Here is a 6,120-nt window from a genome sequence, read left to right as displayed (position 1 = left end):
GTGCAGGAACAGGGCACCTCTCCACCCCCCCCCACACACACCCCTGTGTCTAGGCTGGGCAAGGTATCTCTACAAATAGGATGGGTTCCACTAAATCAGTTTGTCCCAGTCATACTATTGTCACCTATATTAAAGGAGTCTAGTTTGGTCTTAAAAGGGTCTTTCACACTCAGGAGGAACTCAACAGAAGCCTGGAAGCTTCTCTAAGAAGGAGTGACCGTGCTGAGACCTTGATTTGGGATCTGTGGCCTCAGGAACAGAGAAATATGAAATGTGCCCTAAAAGTAACACACAATTTGCTGTTGCAGTCAGCTCAGGGGACCATCCTTATGCCTCATGGGCCAGACCAGAGAAAATCTCTATGGAGACCCTCCTCCACACCTCACATCCTTCATCCAACACCAGCAATTGGAAATACATCCACGGTGCCATTTTCTTTGTCATAGAATGAGCTAAGCTCCTTAACAAGGCATTTGTGCACACGTGTGTGTATTCGGGGAGGGGGGTGTCAGCTGTCACCGTTGTGCACCTAATCTGTCTTTCCAATGAGCCTTGGACTCAGCATTACTCTATATGCTCCGAAGAATGCTTGCTGAACCCCAATCATCCACTTTACCTCCTTTTGCCCTTCAGCACCAACCTGGAGGTTTGACCTTCACCCAAGTACTTGTATACCTAAATACTTTCACACAATCCCATGGTTTCAGACACTATTGTGACAATGTCAGTCATACTATGCCATTGAGGGATAGGACAATTGCAAAGACTTTTATCCCTTGGGTGAAAATTTCCACTTCCTAAGATTCACACAGGGAGCCCATGGAAGAAATGTGATTTGAACTCAGACCCATTTCCAATATCCCATCAAGCCTGGCCATGTTTTTCTCATGTTGTCATGGAAGTGGCACAGTTCTATGCCAGGTTTTCTTCTCCATGTTCTAGGCTGTTGTTAATGTCGGGTGTTCCCATCCTAGGCTCCACAAGAAATTAGTTTTGAGTTTCTTAACAGACCTGGACCTACATAATTAATGTGGGGGAGAATAGAAGACAAAGAAGGAAGTGAAAAGTTAAAAAAGAAAAGGAGTAAATTCCAATATTCCTTCAGACTGGATCTGACTTAACTGACAGAGTTTATTTATCTTACAAACATATGAGCATTGGCATGCGAATGCCATATGGCATTTATTTAGCATCTGGGAACAGTAGAAATATGCATGCACCCATTCTGTGGGGTGCTTGCATGCTACTTGCTCAGTTCCTCATCTTTCCCATGGAGGGGCTCGTTCTCCATACTGTCCACATAACAACAATTTCTGAATGATGGATAGATTTTACAGCCCTTGGCCCTCATAGTACATACATTATTTTTCAGGCTTTCTACATTGATGTCTAATATATTTTTAAATGACTTGCAGCCATATGCTGGTCTCAATCTGCATAAAACACACACACACACACACACACACACACACACACACACAGAACCCAGACCTAGGTCAATGTTCATTCTTTACAGGATTCTCTCTGTTTTCTTTTTAAAAAGAAACTGGAAAAATTATAGATTACAATTTTGTGCTGGTAATGGGAGAATTTTTTTTCAAGACTTGATTCTCCTTTTTTCTTTCCAGTTGTTTTTGTTTGTTTCTTTTGTTGTTGTTGTTGTCTCCCGTTCTCACTAACCAACCAATCTCCTGTGAACCCCAGCATCCACCCCTCCTTTCATTATTTTCATAAAAGCATTTGTTTCTATTTTACACGCATGGGTGTTTTGGCTGTGCATATGTTTGTGCACCACTGTGTGCTTGGTGCCAACAGAGGCCAGAAGAGAGCATCAGATCCCCTGGAAATAGAGCTATAGATAGTTGTAAGCTATGATATGGGGACTTGAACCTGGGTCCTCTGCAAGAGCAGCCAGTTAGTTCTTTAACAGCTGAGTCATCTCTCCAGTGTATTTTAAGACAGGTCTCACTAAGTTGCCAAGGCTGAACTTGAACTCCTGATCCTCCTGCTTCAGACTTCGGAACAGGGCCTAGCTAAGATTTAACTCATCAAGTAACTTGTACTTGGAGTCTTCTGTCAGTGGCCCCGGCTGCACTACCAACTTCTTCCTGGAGGGAAGGGAAAAGATTCTGCCCACCCTCACCCCTCCCACCCACCCCCAGCACCTGGACACCCTCTGAGTATATTCTGCCCTTTCTTAGCCCCTTTGATTGGCAAACTCTCTGCACTTGAGGACTAGAGTTTGGCCCCACCCAGTAGTTTTTACTAAAGCTGGGGGTTGGGGGATGGGGGATGGGGGCGGAGAGAGCCCGCAGGAATGCTGAATAAAGCCAGCTCCCTGCTGTAATAGCTCTGAAGACCAGGGGAAGCCCACGACAGCCTGGAAGTACACCAGTCCTCTCTCTGCCCCTCCCAGGGCTCAGCAACTGTAGAGGCACTGTCTTCTGATTCAGCCTTTGCCTGGGCAGGTTGCGTGCTGTTCTCCAAATCCTGCAGGCAAGAATGCAGGCAGCCAGCAGGCACAGTCTCCAAACAACAGTGAGGCCTCCCTGGCCCGGCACCATCGCCGGTGCCTGTGTCTGGGCCTCCTTCGTCCCCTTTAAGGGCCCAGATGTGGATGGCTGCCGACAGCGGTTTGAAACCCTATCCCCCCGGAGGCCTGTTGTCGACACCATTGTTCTCCGCTTGCAGGCTCTGAGCTCCAGCTTAATTAGTGGTGTGTCATTGGGGTGGGCCAAATTTTCTACCCAGGCTTTGGGGGAGGTGTAAAGTTGCAGCCACAATTGTCTGGAGATGCTTTTCAGGTCCAGAGGGAGGGAAGCTGCCTTCTGTTGGAGCAGGTTCAGAAACAGGTGAAGATGAAGTGAAGGAGAGGCAACCCTCTACCACATTTAAGTAAAGCTTGTTCTTTTATGATTTTGTCTCAAGCTTGATTTCGCAGCATGATTTTAACCGGTTCCTCTCTATTTGCATATTTCCTAGGAGACAGGCTTTTGTCTAATAATGGATTAGGATTTGGAAAATCAGTATTATTTTATGCTTTTAGGGTGTCATTTTTCTCTGTGAAAACTGAAGGTATATCACTATTGTTTGTTACAAGGACTGTGTTTTCTAGAGCGGGGTAAAGGCATTAGAAGATTCCCCATTGGAGAGTGGGTTCTGAAGCCTAAAATGCATGAATACTTTTTCAAAATGTATCTCAAGATATAGTATAATGTGCTTTTCCTCGATGTCTCTGCATCTGCGTTCCATCGAGTAGGAAAGATGAGGCAGTCATAAGACACACACACACATTTGTTCACATGGTAGAGTAAAATCACTTAATGTCAAGTGGCTTATTTATATTCTGAACCTAAAAGTTCTAATCTTATCATAGTATAATTTAAATATATTTTGGTTGTATACATAAAATAGAAAATGTATTTAAGTAAATTCCTTAAATGTACTTGCCCATCCTTGTATATGTGTGTATGTAATACACTTACTCGTGTGTGTGTGTGTGTGTGTGTGTGTGTGTGTGTCTGTGTCTGTGTCTGTGTCTGTGTGCAGTGACAACATACCTATGAGTGTACATGCATGTATACTGATTCAGCTAGGCAGGATGGCTACTGTCTCTGCCTCCCTAGCACTGGGATTGTAGATGGTCACTAATGTTTATGGTGCTGGGCACTGAATGAAGGTCTTCATGTTTTCTCAGAGGGTACTGTAAGGGCTGAGCCAGCTCCCTAACCCTCAAGGGCATTTTGTGTAGAAAACAAGGAACACTACAGCCATGGCTGTCATACCCAGAGAAAGAAAGGGACTTGAAGTATGTGTGAATTATATGTGGCCGATGGAACTCTTTGAGGTTTCCCGGAGCTACTGATCCAGGAGACCCACCCTCACCAACTGAGAATCTTTCTCTGTCCACAGGTAGAATTACCTATTTCAACTGCAATAAAAATACTCTAAACAAAGTTAAAAATTGTTGTCAGGCACAGGAAAAAAAAAAAAGCAAGTGGCCAATGTTACACCTCGTGTTACTGAAGGCCATGTTAAGTGGACCATCAGGCTGAACACCATAGGAAAGCTGTTTCCTCCCTTCCTGCAATTTGAGATCAGGATCCAGGGCCACCTGTGACTTTGTTCCTGAGTCAGGAGTGAACAAGATCTAGATATTCACTGTGGCTTAATTGGGGTCTAATTAACTCGAGTGCTCTTAGGTGAAAAGAAAACAAATATGGGGGAGAAAAAAACCAGAGTCCCTATGTCCCCAGGAGCTTTGGGGATTTCCAGAGGTTCCAGGAGCCAGATGGTTGATGTTTCTACCAACCAACCCATTGCACCCAGCTCAGACAAACACCCAGGAAAAGCAAACTGCGGTTTGCTTTTGGTACTAACATCAGCTTGAGGGAGTCAGTGATATAACTAAAAGATATTTGTGCCTACAGGTACATCAAGAGAGGCTCCTGGAGGATTGACGCCCTGCTGGGCTCTGGAGCTGAGTTCAGGGGCTCAGTCAGTACTGGTAAAGCAGAGCAAGCCAGCCAGCCACCCAGGAGGTGCCTGGGGGTTCTCATTTCTGACCCCACTGTCCTTGAGCACCTGGACACTGCCCTTGACTGAAGAGTGCCTTTTCCAATCAGGCTCACTATGCTCAGCAATAACACAAGGTGGGTGGAAGTCTACCCAATCATGGTGCTATCCTTGCTGCAGTTTAGACATTCCCAGGCAGGGTTCAGATTACATTTTAGAGACAAACAAGAACACAAAGACACAGTGGAATCCTAAAGCTAAATTATGCTGGATATCTGGGGATAAAATGGCTTTCAAATTGTTCACTGCCTTGAGCATCTTGGCCAATGGAGAGCACAAGTTATGACTTCCAACAAATCGAAACAAGATCAGTTCAAAGCCCTGTGTGTTCTGATTTTACATTTCAAGAGATTTTAAATAGCATTCTGTAGTTAATCTATTTAGAGACAAGGTCTTATGTAGCTCAGACTCACTTCAGTTTGACTCAGTAGTTGAGGATAACCTTGAACCTCTGAACCTCCTGCAGTCTCCACTACCCAGGGGCTGAGATTACTGACATGCCACACTGTTGTACCTGGGTCTTGGTGTACACTCAGCAAATGCTCTATAAGCTGAGCTGTTCATCGATAAACAAGCACTCTACCAACCAGGCTACATCTTCAGTTGCTCTAGACATCTCTAATTTTTTTTTTTTGTTTTGTTTTGTTTTTCCATTACATGATGGTGAATTGTTACTGTCAATTTGATTGGACTAAAAAGAATTAGAGCACACATTTGAGTGTGTCTATCTGTGAGGGGGTTTCCAGAGATGCTTTAGATGCTTAACTGAGGGGGGCAGACACACCTGAATGTAGGGAGCTCCATTTCATGTCCTGGGATCTGTGACTATAAAGGAGTGGGAAAAGGAGAAAGAGGCTAAGCACTCATCTCTCTCTCTCTCTTCTTATAGGACATCACTCTAATTTCCTTTATCTGGAAGCAACCAATGATTAAGCTATAGATTAGATGCCCTCCCTCCAGGGGCTTCCCCTTCACCCTTCACACTTTCATTTGAGTGCACTCACCTAGACCTCCCACTGTTCAGGCTTTTTAGATATTGCTCATGGCCACTAGACTGAGCAGACTATGACTCCTGTGTAAAGGACAGCAGCATCTGCACAGAGGCTCACACATGTGTGGGTAGCCAACTAGAGTTCTGTTTTTTACAATTGTCCCTTGGGAGAAGGAAGGTTGTAATAAACTTTGTTATGTAACTTTTCCCTGGGAGATAGAGTGTTGTGGGATGTCCTTCTGTATGCTGTGAATACATGTTGCTTTTATTGGTTGATGAATAAAGCTGTTTGGGCCTATGACAGGGCAGAAAGTCCAAACAGACATAGAGAGAAAAGAAGATGAAGTAGAGGAGATGCCATGTAGCCACCAGGGAAGCAAGATGTGAAGTAACAAAGCACAAAATAAACTAAATGGGCTAATTTAATTGTGAGAGCTAGTCAGTAATATTCCTGAACCATTGACCAAAATTTTATAATATTAAGCCTTAGAGTGATAAGTGGCTACAGAGATCAGTGGGCAGGATGAGAAGTCTTCAACTACAATTCAGATAGA

The sequence above is a fragment of the Phodopus roborovskii genome, unplaced genomic scaffold (assembly GCF_943737965.1).
Source record: "Phodopus roborovskii unplaced genomic scaffold, PHOROB, whole genome shotgun sequence".
NCBI classification, from domain to species: domain Eukaryota; kingdom Metazoa; phylum Chordata; class Mammalia; order Rodentia; family Cricetidae; genus Phodopus; species Phodopus roborovskii.
This window is presented reverse-complemented; position numbering follows the sequence as displayed.